Genomic DNA, 22,868 nt, shown 5'->3' with positions numbered 1-22,868 from the left:
GCAACCCATTATCCTACATAGTCACACGAACCAAAGCTGAATGTGGCACTGTCCCTATGCATATGAAGTTTTAATTTAGGTCAGTATTCAGTGCTGCCTGCTAACAAAGTGCAGTCTCAGGCTGCCTCTTTTATCTAGAACACAAGGAGATGTGCACAGTATGTACCAAGGCAACTTATGTAAGGAGGTGTTTTCGCAGTGCTCAGGGATGGAAAAAACATCAGTTATACATTTCAATTTAAACTTTTGATTACATTTTTTCTCAACTATTTTAATCACATTGCCATTAGTGATGGAAGCACTTCTGCACGAGCCTCATAGGGATGCCAAAGACTTCCATGTACGTACAACTGGAAGAGCACAGATCCTTCTCTAGTGATCTAAACAAAAGACCAAATGCAAACCCTTAAATTACACTCCTGAAAACCCAGATGTCTTATTCTTCTGCTCAAGGGAAGCAGACAATTTTTAGCCTAGAGGTCCAAACAAACTTGTATCTTGCACTGTAAAAATTAATCTCAGTTGTATAAACCCATTCCAAATTCTCAGAAAATCCAAATCCTGCAAATATCAGGAAACCTTTTGTTTTGCCTGGCACTTCTGTAAGATGTCATGAGCTGTCATATCTTTTCAAGACTGGTATGACAGGAACTGTGGGACAAAATAAGCTCAGTACCTGCAAGCTGCAGAAGTGAGAAGGCATTCACTCAAGCTCGGTACTGAGTGTTTCCAGTTGCCCCACAGTAGCTCATTATTTGTTCCTAGGTGGTTCACTGCACCATTGAAGGAAAACTGAGGAAGCATATTACTCAAAGGACAGTCACAAAACAGTGAACCTTTAGCCATGGAAGAGGATAAAGTAAAACATACTAAAAAAGACTGAATGACCAGTAAGTATTTGGAAATTGGAGTCATCACACAGAAACAAAGTTATACATCTTAAGGATTTTGATTTTCAGCACAGAAAACAAAACGAATTCTCAGAATTTCCAGAGGGTCATTTGAAGAATAAATATCAGAAGTCTAAAGTACATGATCCCTAGAGAGCAACTCACTTGACCTTCTATTTCTCCTCATGTCCAGGGTTAGCAAAATCTTTTACTTGTCTTTCCTATGTCCTCAAGAGGAAAGCAAAGCATTGATTCTGGTTTTTGGGCGAATTTTCAAAAAGCAGTCTCACACTAGAAAACTCTATAAATCCCCGTTGCTAGGGAAACCTATGGGCTTTTTGTTGTTGTTTTGTTTTTAAGCTTCATTTCCTTTCCAATTTCTCCTCTTGATCCTTTTAATCACAGTACAATCTACAATTATCAGAGTAGTGCAGATGAGTGCTCTCCATTTACAGAAGAAAACCCAACTCAAAACCTTCACTGAGATTTCCAATCCCCTGTCACACTGCCCTCTTACTCAGAGCACTCAGGGTGTGAAGTGAGCTTTAGCTGAACTCCAGATAAACTAGTAATATCCAGCTCAGAGCATAAGCACTGGGTAAAAGGGAAGATGTAAAACTTGAGACACTAGAAAAAGATTTTATCAGTATAACAATATCTAAGTGCAGCGTTAAGTTACACTATATGGGAGCAAAGTTAGGAACATGTCCATCTACTAAAAATTAATCTAAGTGAAGAAAAGCTGCCACAAAACATGCTATTTCTTCATTGCTGCATTGACCCACATGCCTCCAGTAGTCTCCAGGAAACTACAACTGATGCAGTTTGACTCATATTTTCTACTAAACTTTCTCCATGTACAGGTGGCCATATGTAGAAACACATATGGGGTTAATTTCTTTGTTTTATTCTCAGCTATTTTTGATACTAACCCTAATCAGATTCTCATCCAGCATTTCTTCTAAGTTACGTAGTCCTCATCTAAGATCTCAACTTCAATAGTGTCCATTTCTAGTTTTGCTTAAAATCTTTATCCAACAAATCTCAAGCTAGTTGCCAAGAAAACAAAAAACACACTCCTTAAAGGGTGTTTGTACCCTCCTCAGGCCTGCTGCTCATAGCACCAGGCCAGAAACTGCTAGTACTGAAACTCAAGATCAGACTTTCCAGTCCAAAGTGCTGAATGTCATCATAATTTTCTAAATGTGTCCTTGTAATGATGAAGAAATTATATTATTCTTTCTGTAGTTTACTACGGTGTAAGCAATATGCTGCATCTGGGATGTCATTTTTACATTAAAAAAATGTTTTTATATTAAAAAATGGCTGGTTAGCCATTTTTACAGAAATTACTATGTCAGGGTAATTCTTTATCAGAATGAGTGCTGAAAGTTCAACTTGAAAGCAGCTTTGACTAACGGGGACATCTCTCAGAGTAGCAAAGACAAGCCCTTTGAGCTCTTTTTAAGGGCTCACACATTGCCACAAATTTAATAAGAACAGATCAAAGCAGTCTTAATAAGCCATTGAATTTCAGCCCTCCTTGAAGCTCCTGAGAGCAAGGATACAGCTACAGAATTGCAGTGTTAAGGATTTAGACTCATCTCCACCAAATAGTAATTTGATCCCACCCAAAAGATAATTTTGCATTGTATCCATTTGTCTCAATGAAGTCACAAGGAAAAAGGAAAGCACAAGATAAAAAAACTTCAAGGAGGAGACACCTTTTGGTAAATAGAGAATATAATCAGTGAAAGAAACCTAAAAGCAGCAACACTGAATTGGTTTTTCCCTTGGCCACAGCTACGCAGTATTAATAGCTTCAAAAATCCAAAATAAAACTAAGCCTGTAATTATGGTACATTATCTTCCTGTTCTTGAGAAACACTACCAGTTTACTTTGGCACTCCTAAGGAGCATGAATCCAAACCTTTGTCTAACCAGAGTGCATTCGGAGTGCTAAACAAGGCATCAGGTGGTACTTTGGCCAAAATAAATGGATGGGTTTCACTTGGAGTTCCTAACTTAAGCAGACAGATACTCTCTATTACTCCCTACACTTTCTTATCCTCATGCAGACCATGCTGGAACAGCCAAGCCAGGAAGCTTTAGCACTGATGCTTCAGTGAAATGTTCATCAATAAGGAGGCAAACCAGAGGGACTTGATAGTCCATTATTCTAGTGATAATTGACAATCCATTTATTTTAACTCATCTTAGGAAGAGTTCTGTAGGACTGCATTTACAATCATGACTCCACTACAGCCACTTAGAAAGGCTACTAGAGATATTAAGCCCAGGATTTAATCTCCTTAATCAACTACTTCCTGACCACCAATGTTAGACTTCATAGGATCGTAGAATGGCCTGGGTTGGGAAGGAACCTTAAAGATCACCTGTTTTCAACCTGACTGCCATGGGCAGGGACACCTTCCACAGGATCAAGTTGATCAGAGCTGCATTCAACCTGGCCTAAAACACTTCCAAGGACGAGGCACCCACAGCTTCTCTGGGAAACCTGTTCAGTGCCTCATCATCCTCATAATAAAGAGGTTTTTTCTACTATCTAGTCTTTTAGTTTGAAGCCATTCCCCCTTGTCCTGTCACTACAAGATCCTGTATGAAGGCGAAAATAAAATAAAATGAAGTTCACTGAAAATATTTACTCTCCAGTTTTCTGACCCCTCTGTTTGGTTCACAAGAGGGCACCTTTGCTTCACAGTGCATCCAAATACTCATCTCTAAAATGATCTCGCAGCTTTCCCCAATAGTTTCCTTCATTTCTCTGAATTTGGTTTCTGAGTTTCTTTCTGTGTTTGGTACCTTTCTTAACTACAGAATGAAAGGCAACATCTAATCACAGAACAGAGCTACAGATTAAATACTAGTACCAGATTTTTGTTCTTATACAGTAAAGAAGAAACAAATCACAGTTTATTTTATCTACAGTATGTAATTTAAAACTTAGTAAGGGCCAGAAAATTGCCTACTAGAAGCACAAACTATTTCCTTTAGACTTGAATTTTTCTCCAATTTCCAAAATTACAATCAAATACAGAGAAATGTAGAGGACACATAATCAAGTTCCAATTTTTCTAGAAGTGACAGGCAACCTGACACTTGTGTATTGTGAGCTGAAATAAAACTTAACAAAAATCAGAAGGGGTGATCTCTAGTGGCTACCTCCAATGTTTGGTTTGGGGTTTGTTCCTCTCTCCTGCAAAATGGCAAGAGCTTCGGATTTGCAGTAGCACTTGATAAAGGATGAACTTGTAGCAAGATTAGCTGTGCAGACATCTGTTTTCATTGTTTCCTCATATATTTCTAAATTAGTCTGTACTCCCAAAAGTCAAAGCTACTATATTTGTATGAAACAAAATCCAAATCCTAACAACATATCTTGTATTAGAAATTTTTGTCCCCAGAACTCAATCCTTCAGCCTAGACTCCTTAGTGTGAGATCAAAATAGGAGGAGACAAAAGGCAAGAACTTCCATAGTTTGCTGACACCCAGAACTGTTAAGAGCCACTTTAGTCCCAGCACAAGGCTAAAGACCCCATCTGTTTTAAGATATCATCTGTTTTTCTACATTTAATCAACCACAGATGACCCTTAGTCCTTTCTTTCCTACAAGGGAAGACTTTACTCCTTGGAAGATCCTGAAGATGCTGAGCATCCAACAGATCTCCCTACCTGAAATTTTTGGCTGGCCAACAGTGTGGGTTGTTTGCTGGGTTTTGGGTTGAGTTTTCTTTGGGGAGAAGGGAACCTTGGGGTGGTGATATATTTATTTATTAAATGCAGACTTATTTGTACCAAGGGCATAGGTTACACAAACTGTTTTGTCAGCAGTGAAACCACTGTAAATTATCACCAACATCAGCTGATAGTTCTTTTTGCAAAATTGTCCTTATATCTTTCCAAGGGTTACCACACTGGCAGACCTGCCATCAGAAGTATATAGTAATTTTTAAACGATATAAACAAGAACATGGGTTTTTCTATGAACATATATGGCATATGCATGTGAAAAACAAAACCTAGTTGTTTGGGTAGCTTTTCTTTGGAGTAGGGGGAAGAACCTCTGTTTGGCTTGATTTTGATAATTTTAAAGCCTGATCACAGATTTTGTTTCAGGAAGGGGTCATATTTGAATCACTGTAAGCAAGAAAATGGCAACCTTTGTGAGGACAGAATGACTGACTAGCATTACTCAGATCTGTTGTAATCTGAGCAATCCCACCTAAACAAAGCTTTTTCCCCCCAGCTTCACAGCTCACACACACATATGTTGTTGAGCAAAGATAAGGTATTACTGCAGCAAGACACTGATGACAACACCATCATACATTTTCCATATTAATAAAAGTCACCAATAGACACCAGATAATATGAAAACATATTGTATTTTGGACATTTGGTTTTCCCCAGAGGTATACCTGAACACCTGGTGACTTGAATTACACACAGATACATGAAATGCATGTTCACCAATCTTGTAATAACATGGTTAAGATCACAGATAGAGATATAAAAATAAGATTTTCTCTGGATTTTTTTCAATGGTTTGTGAGCCCTTTAAAAATATTCTGTCAAAGTCCAGAAGTCAACAAGAAGAAGATATGGCAGTTTTATACAAGACAAATCTGCATTATCAGGAATGCCTGGTATATTACTACTTGAAATCCATGAGTAAATCATTCTTTCCATAGCTTGTGGGAACCAGCTCGCACAGAGGCCGGACACAAGTCTTAGTTGAGCACAGTGCAGAGCTCTGAAAATATTATGTACAAGTTTTTACATAAATCAAGTTATATACTGAAACTACCCATATGCCAGCCTACAATCTTCCACTTGGATTAACAGACAATTTCTACTTGGATTAACAGAAAATGGTTTCGTATTCCATCCGAAATTCAATGTATTTGACAATTTCTCCCTTTAGGAGTTGGATGTTTGACCAGAACTTTATTAAAAATAATCATCTTTCAGGAGCACTGGGAAAAGAGAGTGCAGGAGAGTCTGAACAGGATTAGCCCCTTCCATGTGCCATTTGCTTTGCCACTTGTACTAGCAACGAGTTCCCTATGCTGTTGCAGAGCTAAGTGCATAAAACAGCTATCATCTCCCAAACAGCAAAGATGTTACCTTGTTTTACAAAATACCACTTCAATGCAGACTGCAATGCTTGTTACAGAACGCAGTAGCTCTGGAAGAAAACAATTTTGTGTTTGAATTGTAAATGCCACAGGAAAGCTCCACTCAGAAAAGATGCTGTGTTACCTATTACAGGAGGGATGTTTTCTGTCCTAGAGTGGTGGTAGGGAAATAGAGCAGAGGTCTGTTCCTAAACGAAGGAAAGTCCTCTGTAGGAAACATGAGCCTGTCAACACTGACTCAAAAAGGAAGTGGTAGCAACTTCCACCCCCACACTCCTTCTTACCTTCACACTCCTTGACAGGTGATAATAGAAGGGTGTATGGCAGAACTAATCTCTACATTTTTAAAAGCTTGTAAAGACCTGATCTCCCAGCAACCGGTCAGGCCAAGAAGCATAAATCCTAGAAGAGATCTGATTGTATTCAATTTTGCTCTGGAAACTACTCTCTGCTTTTAACAGAGTATGGACAATCTCATGAAAATCCTCTAGACTTCACAGATCATGTTGGATCAAGCTGCTGTTACAGACAGCATTAAATAACACAGGATCAGAAATTTATACCATTAACTACAATAATGTGACAGGGAAAACCCTGCTAAATATCTTATCATCAGCCAAAATTACACGTCAAAGTAGAGCAGCTGAGCTAGACTCAGTATAGATTTAATGCCAAACCACTTATATATTCTCCCATAGAGATTTGCACAGGATTTTTTTTTTCCCAGTGGTAAGGACCAGTAGTGTCACTTCAATTACTCAGAAGACTACAATGTCTTTTTGGTTGTAAATGAAACAGCAGTGCTGAAGCCAGGCTTATCTTAGATCCTGCTGCAGGACTAACTCCCCCACCTTCTCATTAATGGAAGTATAACACAATCGTTGCACTCTCTAGACTTACCAGTTCTATTTTAAAAATAAAATAAGGCTCCCAGGAGATAGTTCCACCCTATATTTCTACTGACTGGGTTTTAACTGATGGCAAGCATAATATTGATCCTCAGTCTCTCTTTCCCTCTCTATTTACAATAACTAACCTCCAGTCAAATACCATGCTACCATTCAGAAGAGTGCTCACTCACATCCTCAGTGCCAGATCGTGTTCTCCAGGACATGGATATACCAGAGTGAGGCCAGTGGATTGCTACAAATAGGAGGCAGTTAGAGCATCAGATACATACAGAGAGGCTGGGAAAAGCTGGGCTTGTTCATCTTGGAGAAAAGAAGGCCCAGGGGGATCAGTGTATGTGTGAAAACAGAGCAGGAGGACAGCATTGTGAGTGAGGAGGGAGCCAGACACTTCTCAGTGGTGCCCAGTGGCTGGACAAGATGGCCATAAACTGAAATACAAGAAGTTCTGTATTAAACGAGAAACAGTAAAAAGGCTCTAAGGGTGACAGCAGAGTGGAACAGGTTGCCCAGTGGGGCTGTGAAATGTTCATCCTTGAAAACTGACAATACTCGACTGGACACAGACCTGAAAAAACCTCTAACTGATCTTGCTTGGAAGGAGAGGGTTGGACTAAGTGGTCTTTGGAGATGCCTTCCAACCTCAGCTATTCTGTGATTCCTCTTGTAATTGGTGGGGAGTTACAACTCCCATGCTCTGAGCCACCTTCTCCTTCAGCATCAGGAGCCTTAGCTTCCAGGTTGAATGACTATGCCTTTTTCCATCCTTTCCTTTAATAGCACAGAGAAAAACTACCTTCTTTAAAGTCCATTCTGCACTCCCACTTTACACAGTCAGATTTTCCTAATTAATGTTGCAGGTCTATGATTTTGGGATTTTATTTTTTTTCCCAGAAGAATAACTGATTCTCCATAATATCTTGTTTCCAAGAAACAGAGCAGCACAGCATGGTCTCACAAGCAGATTGAGAATAGATTTTTGTAAGTTACTGAGTTTCTTAATGCTCCATGTGTAATACCTTATATAAAATAGCAAACAAGGTAATCTGCATCACTGGAAGCACCTTGCCCACAACAGTAATTTTTCAGCTTTTAATCCAGTAGCAATCCAGAGATTGCTTAAAACTTCTGTGAAACTGCTGGTTGGGAACAACCAGCTCTTCCAGAGCTGCAGAGGAAAAAATTGGACTAATAATATTTTTCTTGCCACTGTCTTTTCCACATGGCCCTAATTTCTGTTTATCTTCTCTCATTCAACTCCACTTCTGCAAAGAGGTAGCACAAAAGCTACCCTGTTTTTAGATGTTAGACAACTTCTGGAGATAAGAATAATTATTGACCATTCTTATGCCCTACATACATATCCAAGATAGGAGTATCACCTGGGCTGCAAAAAACCCAAAAGACAAAAAATTATAAACCAAAAAAACAAAGGGAGAAGTAATAGGAGAGATTTCTGGAACTTATTAGGACCTTGTATACCTAAGGTAAAAAAGAGTTATTACAGAATTGTTTGCCATCTCTTCAGGGAAAACCTCTTCAGTTCCTTCCCTGTCTCCTAAATCCAGGGAGAACTGGCTCCCCCCAGACAGGCCCTGATTCCTGCTCACTTGCATCTAACATCTGCTAGTTATTTGCAACTGCATCTGTTCATTCTAGTTCACTGGAAAAAGTCTACTTTTCCAGCATGAAGTGCAAGGCAGAGTTATTATTAAGTCTGAATTAAGGGTCTGATGCACTTATCTAAGATATGTACGTAAACCACAAAGAGAACAGAAATAATATTTTCTATGACATCTGCTAGCTGCCCTCAGCAGCCAGCTCATGATAAGCACTCATCACAAACAAGTTTGCTTTCCTCCTGCAAATGTTCTGTATTTCTGCTCTATTGCTTTCTGATGGAAAACCAGCACCTCTAAGCAAGTTGTTGCTCACCAGCTTGCAAGGATATACCTGGAAATCTTCAACTTATTTACATCCTGATGTTGCATGATCTCCACAACTCTATTCGAATTTTAGACAGAGTACCTGTCTAAATCTGCTACAAAGGAGCAGATTTTTGAAGAGCTGTTTATTGTTGCATACTAAGCCATGAGACATTTTGTGCCATTTTAAATACTTGATCAAAAGATGACTTTAGGGAAATACTTAGGAAGACCATTCACATAGTTACGCTTTGTCTGGCCATGCTGAAAAGAAAGGTGAGATGACCCTTTCAAAAAAATTCTGACTTGAGACATCCAGACACAGCCCACCACACCTGCAAGCCTCCTAATATATCCAGGTACTCAGAGCAATATATTTCAGTGGAAATGTTCTTAGGAGAAAAGGAACAAGAGTTTAAATCATCTCATCCTCATTCTATCAGTGCACTTTGCTTCAAACACCCCTTCAAAGGTTTGTGCCAGTATGCAGTTGCCATTTTCTCCTCCAACCTGTGAAATCTTTATGTATTTGCTATCTCAGGATTTAACCAATTTGGCTATATATTAGGTCAGAGCTTTTTAAAAGTGAGCTGTTTGTAGTCCTCACAGAACTTACTCATACTCTCCAATTCAGTGACACTTCTCCCTGATGTTCTGCCAGGTTCAGTAAGCAGTTCATGTAAAGATTTTGTTTCGAAGAGGGCACCACATCACAAAAAGCAATAGAATAAAATCATGCCATTGAAAACACCTTGGGGGTCTCTGGGCTCCAACACTTCTTATTATGCTTATGGAAGAGTTATCCTTTTCATGAGACAAGCAGTTGAACCATGTCTTCTCACCTCCCCAGTCACTCAAATTCATCTGCCAGCTTCCACATGCTCTTGCCAAGCCGAGAATAGACAACCTCCTCCATTCCCAGGAGTTTCCTCTGAACTGGTTGCTGTTTGCATTTAGTAGAGGACCAGTTTTGTCACTGTTTCACTGAAACTGCTTTTGCTCTCCTTTAAATATGGCCTGTTTTGAAAAAATGAAAATATTTGTCCCAGGCAGGAGCTCCTGTAAAGTGTTGCACGTTCTTGGCCCTGGACTGGGCAGATATTTGTCTTCGAGTCCTCAGAGCAATCCAAGACCCCTTCCGTGACCTTTCTGTACTTCTCTGTAATGACACTTTTTGGTCTGCTTAACTTTGTCACTACAGATTTAATTTGTACAGTCTGTCTTCTTGCAGTATTTCTCCTACAGAAATACATTTCTTAAAACAATCAATAGTAAACAATTCTGAATTGTTTTCTCTTTCCTGGTTCTTTGTCTTCACTCCCCCCTCCACAAAGACTTGTTGTAATAATTTCCTATATTTCCTTTCTCATGTGACACTGTACAAATCAAAGTGACACCCAGACAAATGATAGTTTAATTCAAACACAAAAAGAAGTGTCAGTGTGTTCTGAAACAAACTCATTTTGGTAATGCAGATGATGTTTTTACCCCTATTTCCCATTCATGTGTCATTCTGCTCTCATATGCCCCAAATTCCACCTCAGCTGCACAAACCCACCAACTCATCTCTCATTGTGGCAGCAGCAGTGATGAGTTACTGACATTACTCACACACATATGCAGACTACATGTATCTGCCACATCAATGAACAAGCATTAAAAGTATAAAAAAAAATTGTCTTGTAAGATGAAATTTATAGAATAAAAGCTGCATATCATCCTTTTACACACTTTCCAAGCCCTCCCACATTCTGATCCAGGAAAAGTCAGCATTTTTTTCAAATTGAGCTGTTTATTTGTTGCCAAGATAAACACTAATCATTAACACTTCATTAACATTCCTGTTTACCATTTAGACAGAAGATGGCTTCAAACCATGCCCAAGGGAAATTGGATTTTTAAAAATTAGGATGTTTGTTTTAGCATCTAAATTAAGCTTTAGGTCACAAGAAAAATCTTGGCCAGGGAGAAAAAGATCTAAATCTACATGAGAATTTCAGAGAACATCTGGCCATGTCAGGAAATATGTATCCCTTAACAGGACCATCCTGCTGCTAACAGTCCATCTAGTGGGAAGTTTTTTGTTTGAAAGATGTCTTCAACATCTCTTTAATAAGCTGAGTGATACAGAGAGGGAGAAAGAGAAACAAGTATCTCAGAGCTGGCAGTGCAAGTGGAATAGGGCAGTTATCCTTTATCAAATCCAAGTATGGGCATCACTTTTACTAGGCTAGAAGTCAGGAACATGAAAGCAGATTTCCTCTTGCATTTCTCTCTGGAACTAAGGGTGAGCTGGGACCAAGTGGCAGGAATGTCATCCCACTTCCACAGCTGCAGCAACACCCCGAAGCAGAGCCATTCTTGCAGCACACACCAATACACTGGTATTCAGAAGGTATGCAGGGAAGAGGAAGAGAGGAATGAGTTAAGAGGCTGTAGCTCCGTGAAAAGCTCCATTTCCCTGCAAACAGCCTCAGGAAAATTGTTGGGAGAACGAGTAGTGGGGTCAGAGGCCAAACCGAACAATCTTCCTGCAAGATCAGACCAGTTACCACTATCTCAGGTGCAATTCTAAAGGGACCTTCCCTGACAAGTGAAGCTACCTTGAGCTTTTCAAAGATTTTTTTTGTTGTTGTTTCTTCTGCCCTCCCCAAACCGTGATCATATTGCAAGTGTATTTTCATTTGGTCTGTACCAATTTTAGTTACCTGTCTTCCTTTTCCTCATGGGCAGGGTTATCATTCTAACTCTTCTTAGCCTCCACAAATTCTTGTTGTCCCTTTGCATCCTGGCCTCTGAAACACTGCACCCTTTGTTGATCAGCCCTAAGGATCAGGGAAGAAGGGACATAATCCTATTTCTGAAGCAATCCTTAAGACAGAGAGATAAGGTCCTTCATCTGAAAAATATTTTAGCTCTCACTTTTGCCTGTAACATCAACAGTTTCTTCCCAGTATCCCCCATCAAACAGTAATAACTCAGTAACGAGAAAACCCACAACAGAACATCACTGCACCAGAAGTCAGTTGGATTCAAAAATCCTGCAGATTTCATCAGCAGAGATAAGGTTGAGAAATCATTGCTAGAGCACAGTTTGTTTGAGCTGCAACTCAGGAAAGGATGATTTTAAAATGTTTACACTCACAGCAATATTTGGATTGTAACTCAGTGGGGTAGGATTGTTTCCTACTCTTTATTCTCGGTGAAGGACTCCTGTTACAGAGTTGGAGTCGGTTTCACAGGGGGGTTTGTGTCATGACTCACACAAAGATAAGGATGACACCTTAGAGAACTAGTTTTGCCTCCTTCCCCCAGACTTTTTCATCCACTGCCTTACTGCATGATTCAACATCAAGTACAAATATAATAAGGAAAAATAGTTGTATTTCATAGCTGCCTTTAACGCTAAAAGGAAGTGGGAAAATCTGGACTGGTAATTAGGTTATTTACGTAGTTATACAGAAATTGAGCACAAATTTCTGTGTTTGTGACATTTGCAAGAGTCTGACCTGTAAAAACAAGTTCAACCCCAGCTCAGGCATGAAAACATGTTTTATTCATGTACTATATTCTTTCTATGCTCAGTGTTTCAGAGCTTAATCAGCACTGTTTGCTCTGAAAGAAATGGTAACAAGCATTGTCTTGAGAGAAGCCCAGTCTTTAGGCCCACTGATGATTGATTTGTGAATCTTGCCATTTATACCAGCTGGTGGGACTGTGAGTCAGCGTGCCAAGAAGCAAAAAACAGGGTCTTCACAGGCAGATCTGTCTTTATAGCACAACATAGGAGGATTCAAAGGAGGGGAGTAACAGCACAAGGGGTCAGCACACACTATTCACCTGGACTGTTTCCTGCAGCCTGCTCTGACCAACGTGGAGATAGTGCAGTGCTAATTCATTTAAAGCACTTGAGCATCCAGCCAGCTCCTGGTGAAAAGGGAGCACTGCAAGTTTTGCAGCATCTGCTGTTCGTAACACAATGCAGGAGTTCAACATGACTGAGCATTGTAATCTTGAAATCCAACCAAGAACAAGAGGCACTAAAAGAAAATAAATATAAAATTACAGAAAATGAAAGGCAGTGGTACATATGCCCATAATATAGTAAAGCAAGCAAAACAAGGCACTGTGAAAGAGAAGTACCTTTAAACAGCCTGACAGATTTTGGTCTAAAAGCCATCCACACACCTCTCAACTCCTAATGGGAAAAAAAAATAAAATAAAAAAATCAGTCACCTTGTTGTTCTCCCAGAAAAATTTGAACTTAAATCACCACTGAGGAACATTCACAGTTTGTTTTCCGGGTTGCTATTTCAAGCAAAACTCTGCATATACAAAGATATAACCCTTTGCTCTCTTTAGCATCTACACCTTCCTAGAAAGTTTCCTCTCCCAACAAGAGTTGCTGCAGCTCACAGAAAAGGATGGGAAGTCTCAGCTCAAAAGCACTGGAAGGTGCAGCCACACTTTGTTTAATGATGGGCTATGATGCAAACAAAAATGGCTTCCAGGAAATGGCTCTTCAAAGTGCATTTGCTATGCCACACGCTTCATTTCTTTGTATTATAGAAATATTCTTCAGCTAAGCTACAGAGAAGTGTCTTGTTTGCTTGAATCAGTACCAGTGACAGCCAGAGTACCCTGCATTAACATTCACCCTGTTTTTCCACTGCCTACCTTTTTCACACTCTTTCAGCCATTAGGGGTTTTTTTTAACCTTCCAAGATTAATTCTGTAAAATGATCAATGACATTTATAATGTTTAAACAAGAAAGAAAACGTGCCTAGATGCTTCTTTGTCTGTTTGCAATTTTGCAGCTTCAATGGAAAGTCTACAAGCTGGCTTTTGTTTGCTAATTGCTGTAATTTGCAGCTTGGACAGAAGAAGGTTTTGCGCATGGCAGATAAACTTTACTCTAAACATCAAAGGAATCACGTGGCAGAGGATCAGGCCCTAGGTGAATGATTTCCATGCTCTTTATGAATCAGGGAACAGTCTTGACCATAAATTACATTTCCAGAAGGAGGAATTTATGCAAGAAGCTCTATCTGCAAAGGAGAACACTGGCTCATTGACACTGTCCCTTGCTTGCTTAGAAAAACAGTTTACACCAGAAATAGTTTCAAAAAAGCAAAGTGAACAATTCTTTCCTAACAAACACCTTCTTGTTTTTCCAGTGACTTGTGCTGCCTGTGTTGCCCCTGCTATTTGATTTCTGTACACTGTCATCTAGGAATCTGTGTGGTCTTAAAAAGGTGTTATCCCTGCCAAACCTGCAAAGCCTGAAGTCTCCAAGCAGCTGTTGTTAACCAGCCTCATAGTGCCCATACTTCAGTTTTAGTCAATTAACAGTTCCTATTCTTCAATAGAGCGGAAAATTAGATTATTCATTGATAATATGAAGGGAATAAGGGGACTTTATTGCTGACATAATAACAAGCTGTCTGCTGCTCACCTACCAGATGCTGTTCTGGGATTTTTTATACTATAACAGCTGCATGTGTTCACAGAGGATGTGCTGAAAATGTTCACTCTAAGTTAAAGAGGCAACTTCAGTGCATCTCAAGAGAGGCATGTCAGGTGCTCCAGTCCACCCCATGGCACAGAGAGAGAGCAAGAGAATGGATGACACTGCTTCTCCACCAACATGTGGCACACACCCAAGTGCCCCCAGAGCTGCATCCACACACCTCACTCAGCTCCCTGCTCCATGGTGGGCAAGAACACCGAGAGTTAGGAATTTGCTGGCACTAGACCGAGGTGGAGACCTCCAGTAATGAGCTGCAGCATCTACTGCAGTACAAATAGCCCTCACTATAAATCAAGGAAAACCTAATTGGAATCAATCTAGCAAACTAAGCATGAAGTGAATGCAGAGCTGTTCCATCAAAGGAAACCCCACTGCAACTTGGAAAATTTATTTTTTGGAATTTTTTTTTTTAAGGATATAACCGTGAAGTGCCAACCTGACCATGTCACAGATAGTGAGGCAGTAGAGTTCAGAGTATGAGACTTCCACACACAACAGGAAGATAGGATTACACTAGTACCTCGTTGAAGAAAAATACCAGTATTTCCATTTGCAGTACATAACAGAAGGAAAAATAATCATACTTGTTTTTATTTCACCTTCCTTAAAACAGTCAATAATTTACCTTTAGGATAAGAAGCAAACAGAAAAAGAAGGATGAAGATTGAAGGCATATGCTGGTTTTCAATACACATGTTATTCGAAACCCACCCCATAACTGTGCATTAGATTATGCATTGGCTTCTCAATGTAATTCTAGTGTAATAATTCCAGCTGGCCTGCAGAATACTTCAGACTATTACTAGGTCTACAGGAATCTTCTCTTCTGCTTTCCTAGTGCCTGAAAAAGCCACTAGAAGATATCAGCGAGGTGTATATAATATTTGATCTCTTTCCCTGTCCTGAGCACAAACCCAGGCAGTGCCACTCACTGAGCCATCGCCTAGTTCAGTCTCCTCTGCCACCCCGTGGCTTCCTGCCCATCCTGCAGCCTTGGCCACACGGCTTCTCCTCAGGTAAAGCCTACAAAGTAAACATATTTTCTCTAGACACCAAGGTCAACTCGATGACAGCAGAAAGCCAAAGCCTGGTATTCTCAGCACACTTGCAGCAAAGCCAAAAAGCACTTTTGAGGGGATTATAATGTTCTTTTACCCGAAACAGAGCCCCAAAACCGATCAAGTTCTGGTGAACGCTCATCTCTTAATCAATACGAAAAGTCTAGTTAAAATCTTAGGGGATAAGAATAACCTTCAGCATAATCACCAAGACTATCATGTCCCTCCCTCTCTCCACGTGTTTTAATCCTGAAGGAAGCAAAGCAAGGACTTCAACTCTTTTTTCCCCAGTGTTGCAAGAGTCCTAAGTTACAGAAATGTTGAACATTTAAGTTTGTTGTTGATATTGTTTTGGGGGTTTTTGTAGTTTGTTTGTTTCGTTGGGTTTTATTTGAGTCTTTTCCCCATCAAAAGCATTAGAAGGTGTTACTTACATCCAGAAGCAACTTGAAGTCAATCACATTTTTGAGTTTTTGGTTTGCTTATCCACCAGAAAAATTCCCAGTTAGAAACTGAAGCAGCACCTTGTCCCAGATCTAACTTACAATGAATTCTGACCATCTTAAATAAGGCTGTTACAGATACACACCATATTAATTTTGTTTTAATTTGATTTGGTTTTATTCTCTCTGACCTCTCTCAGATCACAGCAGAGAATGCCTCTAATGTCATTAAAGTGCTTTTGCAGGTAGAAAAACTCCTGCTGTAAGTAACCAATTGTTAGGACCATCTGCACCGATGACTTTGACTGATGTAGCTGGTTTGGAAAGCATTCCTTGTGGCAGGAAACAGTAATCTGGCCTGTACATTTAACGTATATGTTCAGTGAGTTGTAAACTCAGCATTTTAAGACTGCTTTTTAAGTTCCATCCTTTTCTAGCCCCCCCACTCCAAATAAATCCTGAAATGTTATCAAGAAATCCTTGTATACTTGACCTTTCACATTGCATTCTGACTCTCTTGTGCTAAGTAGCTGCATTCATACAGATACAAACAGTTTAATAGACCTCCAGGGTCCTTGAAAATGGAAATGGGGAAAAAGGTTCCACTCTAAATTAGCATTTTGTAAATTGCCAGTAAAATTAAAATACATATGTAGTGCTGAAAATTAACTTACTGCTTCACGGATGAAGAGTCTATCTACCTAAAAAGTAATGAGTAGCAAAGAGACAGGGCAGAAATAAGGGCCCAGCAGTTTTGCTGAGCAAAAGCTACGGTGGCTCTTAAATCTGCAAGTAATATGAGGTGCTGCAATTCACAAATAATGAGGCAGAGAAGAAGAGCTGGCACATGAAGTCATCTGACACCATCTAATCCATATATGCATGAACTCCCAAGTTAGAAAAAAGTTTCACTACGTATTGGTGAATTTTGTAACTATGTATATAACAGCTGCTTTTCTACTGCAAACTTGGTTTCCTGAAGAGCCCACTGGGGGGAAAAAAGTCATCTCAGGTGCTCTACAATTTTCATGTGGCTTTTAAAGCCTGTACTTTCAAGGCAGATCTATGCTGCAGATATGTACAAGTTAGCATTAGTTAGATGTGCAAACAGGACAAGTTCCAATAGAAGAAATTTAGGTAGCACAAAGTAGCTATAATATACATAGCAACCCCATTAATGCCATATCTCTTTCAGAAGGTACGAGATACTGGCACTGAATAGAGTCAGCTTGGCTTCAGGAGCAACAATACTAAAGGCCAAGCTACCGTTGTGCTCCAAACACACACTGTTTAGGGGGGTGCTGTTTTAAGAAAATTACATTCTTGAACTTATGCAAGTACCAGAAAACTAAAATCACTGATGAAAAATTAGGATGTATTAGGGACTATATGAAGATAATGCTCTGTGTGTCAGAAGGCCTCAGTCTCTTCACCAAAATAAGTTTAATACTGTGAAATAAAGTTAGCTTAATTGCTTCTGCCATTACATTAGGCCTGTACCTAACCTTGCTCTACACTGGGATGAATACAGTAAAGCCAAGCTGTTCATCCAGTCTAATCAAATGAAACGTACAGCTTGTGATTTCTTTTACAGTGAGAATGGATTTGTTTCTGTGAACATTTTCATGGCCGCTGAACTAACACCAGATTTGTCAGTAAGAGAAACATTTTTGCAATAGGCCCCACTCTTTCATGTGGTTACCTTCTCATGGTGAGCGAACATAGCTTTATGTTACCCTTGATTAGCATCCACCTTCCCAGTGACAGAAGACCAAGATCCCTTTCTAACATCTCCAAAAACCTCCCCACTTCCCAGGTTGTGCCAGGGCTCCGTAGTTATCTCCCTATCTTCTCCAGGCCATGCCAGTGGCACACAGTAAGGATCTTTGCAGACTAGCAAGGAGAAGTCTCCCAGACATCTATGTTTTCTGATTCTAAAAAGGCTTTATATGTTCCCCCAATACCTGGTGACAGTATCAAAACCAGAAATCAAGTATACTCATTTAGACCACACAGAGCAATTTGTTTCTCATCTGTAACGTGTTAAAAGTAGTTCCTATAGAGACTGCATTGGCTAAATTCTATACATATAGTTCTGTTAAAACACAGTTTCCCCCACTTCTAATCCTGATGTGACCACCTCTATTTTTTAGCGTTTGTTGCTCTTACAGCCTATAATCCAGTAAGACCAACACTTAAGCCTTGCCTCACCAGCTAACACCTCTATTCCCTCTTCATGATAAACACAGATGTAACACACAATTGTCTCTGAATCCTCCTCATCCCTTAAATTTCACTCTGCATTTCAACCTGCCATCCCCACCACAAAGTCCAAACCAAATTAGTTCTTCACTCAGCTTCCAAATAACCATATCCCTCCCTGAAAAAACACGAACACACAAAACAACCAAACAAAAAATCCAACTACATACTGACTTGTTTCTGTAAATTTGCATTACCCTGGTCTTTGGATCCCTTCCACTGGCTTCCTTGTCCCCCCATTTTCAAATTCCCATTGATTTTATACATTGAAACATTGATTTTATTTATTTACTTTTTAATATTGGTTGAACTGCTTATATCTCCCCCAGGTCCACTGAGATGATGCAAATGGAAACCTACTTTGAAATTCTGAGTTTCAGTCTGGAAATGGCCAAGCCACTAGAAAACAGGTAGTTTTACTGACTGCAACTCTTCTTGAATAGCTGAAGAACCATCTTTGAAGCCTCTGGAAACCATTTGAATGAGACTCAGTGACCTGGTCTCTGGGCTCAGCCCTGTTCCCAGTCTACTTAAGTGGCACATACTGCATTTTGCCATGCCTTGCTTTGCCCTCTCAATTCTCGGCTGTGAAGTGTGGGCAGATACAAGGAGTCTTTCATCTCCCCTGAAGGTTGCTGATATACTATAGCATCATCTCCTCTTCTTCCAGTCAACTGAAAACTGTACCTTATACCCAATTTTAGGCATCATTCACAAAGTAACTTTCCATTTTCTCTATTCCCAACTGTTCAACTCATTGAACAGCTAAGCCAATGCTGCTTTAGGGTCTGTGACTACAGCTCCTAAGCAAGTGCATGCTTAGATGACAGGAAAAAAATTAAATCAATCCTGAAGTAAAAAGAACCAGCCCATTAACCAGGTTGTCAGGCAAGTAAGAAGTCTGTGTCTCATAATTACTACTTTAGCCTCTCTTGTTATGAACAGGGGACCACAGAACCATTCCCAGGAAAAGAATTCATGCAAGGAAACTTGTTTCAGGTTTCAGGAAAACTAAACTTCAGAAAAGCTGTACTGCGTTTCTTTCAGCTAGATCAATGAGCAGATTTTAATTGTCAGGTCTGTTTACATAAGACTGTACAAGCTGTCAAGACCCATCAGCACTGGATGGAAAGCAACTAGCCACCCACTCAGCTCCACATTGCTGACGAACTTGGCATTGCCTCCTCTAACAGTGCTTGACAGATCAAGAGGCAGGAGCCCTTTTTCCCCCCCTACACGCAACACATAGCTCAGAAAATGAAAATATAATCTCAGAACTAAGCAGGAGCAAGTTTCATCTCAACAGTTTCATGTTTTTGCTTGTGAGGACCATTTTGACCGTTTGTGTAGAAAATTAAACAGTCCACGCTGCCTTTACTTTCAAATTATGGAGCTTTATTCAGTACTGTTGACCTTGCTTGTTTTTAGACTCATATGGCTGGTGGAAAATTAAGTCTAAGATAAATCACTTTAAGTCTAAGATAAATCACTTTCAGCAAAGGTTTCTGGGCACATGGCTGAGGTATTTCAACACTGAAGGACAGCAGCTTGCAGTGTCCATGGAAAATATGAGCAGAGGAACAAGACAAAGAAGCTCTTCCAATACCACATCAGACAGTCTGCAGCTGCAAAAGAAACTTCTTCCCCCAGATACAATTACTTTATTTCAGCTGAGTCACTAGAGATGATCTTGAGTTTGTTACAGGCCGCCTCTCTCTAGTGCACTACTGACAAGTGATGAATTAGACTGAGCAAGCCGAGCTCTCCCCTGAAAGTGAGTCCAGCATTCTAGAAATACAGTAATTAATTGTGTCAAAGTCAACAGACAGCAGAGCCTTGTTAAGTCACCAGGGTTGGAGCAGGCAGTAACAAAGCACACACACAGCTCACACCCCAGGAACTCTCTCCCCACACAACACTGTGCACACTTCTGCACAGAAGAGAGGGGGACAGAGTCCAGCCTCTTTCTTCTCCTTCCCAAGTATTAGAGTGAGAGCCAGGAACTCAAATTCCTAAGCATTTACCTTATCCCCTTTTCTGCTACTCCCTTGACAACCTCAAGAAATTAAAGGGGGAGGAAGAAAGAGAAGGTGCAAATAAATCTTTTTCAAATGGAAAAATGAGGAAAAGGGCAGAAGGAAGCACTTCACACAGTGAGTACCACAGCCCTTCTATTCAAAGCACCTGCCTATTTACTCTTTTGACACCCAGTCCAGCTGCATCTCCACATTTTGGGTGAACCCAGAGGATTTTCATCCGTTAAAAGAAAGACCTGTTTATAGGAATATCTGCAGTCCACTCGTGGGAGAAAATGGAAACTGGTAACTTCACAAAAGAAAAGCTTTTAAAAGCACAGAGCAGAAAAAATAAAAGTCACTGTACCCAGTGTCCCTTCAATGGTGAACACACAACATGCTACACTCACACATTCACAGGAATATTTTTTGTCAAGTAAATCAAGCAAAACTTTTCCCAAAGGAGTCCCTAAAGGCAGTCAAGCAACAACAACAACAACAAAGCTGCAGGAATATTAGCTGTATCTCAGGCTTTGAGACAGAACAAAATAAGGATGAGAGGCAATGGAAAGCCTTGCAACATAGCAGTCATCCTTTCACCCTGTTTTGCTATCTACAAGTCATGCAGGGAGCACATAGACTGCCCATTGAAAAGCACAACGTGTAGCATGAGCACACAACAGCTGTTGCCACATGAAAACCAGTGCCTAACCACCACAGCTGCCAGGCCTTCGCAGTGCATATCAGGCAAAACAAGTCTAAAATCTAGCTTCAGATTAAAAAAAAAAAAAAAGCAAAACAAACCCAAAACCCCAAACCAACCAACAACAAAAAAAGAACGAAAAAACCCCCAAACTTTCACTCTATCCTAGAGCACATATTGTTAAATTTGCCCTCAAATACAATCAAAAATAAGTAAACAAAAGTCAACGTACTGCAAGCAAGTGTACTCCAGTAATCCAGTGTCAAAAAACCAGAAATGTGCCATTTTCACTCATACAATTAGTCTTCTATGCACAGGCCTTCCAACAGAATGGCTGTTCTTTTTGGAAATCATAATGCCATTAAGCTTGCGTTTAAGAGGGAGCAAGGCTGCCTAGGGATACTGCTACATAGTTTTAATAAGGAACATTAAAAAGGACATCTAGGGTTTTCTGCTGATTATTATTTAAATGATCATTTGCATTTTCTGGCACTCATAGCATGTGATGCATTGTGTGACTTCTCACAGTGGCACTGGAGACCTCAAGTACCAGGTCTGCCTGCAGTGATTCTTAAGCAGCTCAGGCTGCCCAGCAGCACAACTGTTTGTCAGTATATTGCCATAATCTGGCTGATATATTCTCAGAAAAGCAAGCATACAATCTACCAAAATCTATATTATTTCCCTTCAGTTAACTGTCAATATTTTGCACTAAGTAAAATAAAAAACCCAACCCTCTCAATAATGTGTTATTCCATCTCATAGCTTAGTTTACCAACAAACCTTAGAACTACAATGAAAGAAATACTGCCTGCTCTGCCTACGTTCATAGGGCTTTGACAACACAAAGATTAATCTGATTTTCTACAGAACCACAGTGCAGCTTTACTCCTCCAGATGTAATTGTTACGTACTTCGAAAAGCACAGCTTTAAATCCTGTTTGGGAATTTCAAACTCCAATCTTAAAAAAATCCCTCAAGCAACTATTAATGAATAACAAAAGCAAAGGGATGGCTTCTATTTTTAACTTTCTTTTCTTTATGGTACCTGTTATTTCAAAAGAAACTACTCCTTTTCCCTTTGTTGGTCTCCTTTTACAATCTTCAGTTTAGTTTCCTTACATTTCTCTGGTCCCATAAACTTTTTTCTATGTTTCCCTTTCACTGCATCTTCCTCTGATCCAGACTCAGTAATTGCTCTATCTTACAAGCCATTGCTTTTCCCTGGAACTAGTAAAAGAGAAGTTTTAATCAGCTATTCCCCTGGCTCAGTTTAAACAGGAAGGGCAGGTAGAGACACAACTCTCAATAATTGTAGCTGGCATACAATAATGCATTAAAATATTGGGGTTTTTAAAAATCTGAATACAAACTAACATAGGATTAAATGTATATAAGAGGATCTGTAAGTATAAACTGTCCTTTACTGAATTTTAAATTAGAGCCTTCTAGAAACAAAATGAGAGCAATTTGTAAAATTACTTCAGTGATTTTTCTTCATTCACTTGAGCTCCCCAGCATCTACAGACTGTCCCTTTGAGAAAACAATTTCCATTTTACTGACTTGTAACAGCAAAAAAAATAACATTGCCTGTGTATGCAGAATCTCAACAACTACAAATGGAATAGAGAAGGATTTTGATATATATATATGACTGCCAACTCTCAAATAGAAACCTCATCAAAAGAAAAAGTACTGGATAAAAACATGGCACAACAACTGCAGATCATTTGAAAGAACAATTTAATAGGACAGTGCCTACTATAAAAAAAATAATGAGCTGGCTTTTTATCCTCCAGTAATTTCTTGTTTTGCTAAATCAAATTCAAATAGCCCTTAACAACAGTTTCTTTAATCTCAATTAGTTATATGGACAGAGAGAAGAGTCTGGACTCGCTAAGCCAGAAGTTATAAAATTTCATGCATTTAGGGCAATAGAAACAAAATAAATACTTAAGACTTCACTCTAGCC

The sequence above is a fragment of the Pseudopipra pipra genome, chromosome 3 (genome assembly GCF_036250125.1).
Source record: "Pseudopipra pipra isolate bDixPip1 chromosome 3, bDixPip1.hap1, whole genome shotgun sequence".
Lineage (NCBI taxonomy): Eukaryota > Metazoa > Chordata > Aves > Passeriformes > Pipridae > Pseudopipra > Pseudopipra pipra.
The sequence above is the reverse complement of the archived record's forward strand: the minus strand, read 5'-3'. Positions refer to the sequence as shown.